Source organism: Mastomys coucha, unplaced genomic scaffold (assembly GCF_008632895.1).
Source record: "Mastomys coucha isolate ucsf_1 unplaced genomic scaffold, UCSF_Mcou_1 pScaffold12, whole genome shotgun sequence".
Lineage (NCBI taxonomy): Eukaryota > Metazoa > Chordata > Mammalia > Rodentia > Muridae > Mastomys > Mastomys coucha.
In genome coordinates, this window is record NW_022196894.1 from 79964532 (window position 1) to 79964773 (window position 242).

Genomic DNA, 242 nt, shown 5'->3' on the forward strand with positions numbered 1-242 from the left:
ACAATCCTGAGATTCCACCTCATACCAGTCAGAATGGCTAAGATCAAAAACTCAGGTGACAGCAGATGTTGGCAAGGTTGTGAAGAAAGAGGAACACTCCTTCATTGCTGGTTGAATTGCTAGCTGGTACAACCACTCTGGAAATAAATTTGGTGGTTCCTCAGGAAATTGGACATAGTACTACAAGAGAACCCAGCTATACCACTCTTGAGCATATATATATATATATATATATATATATA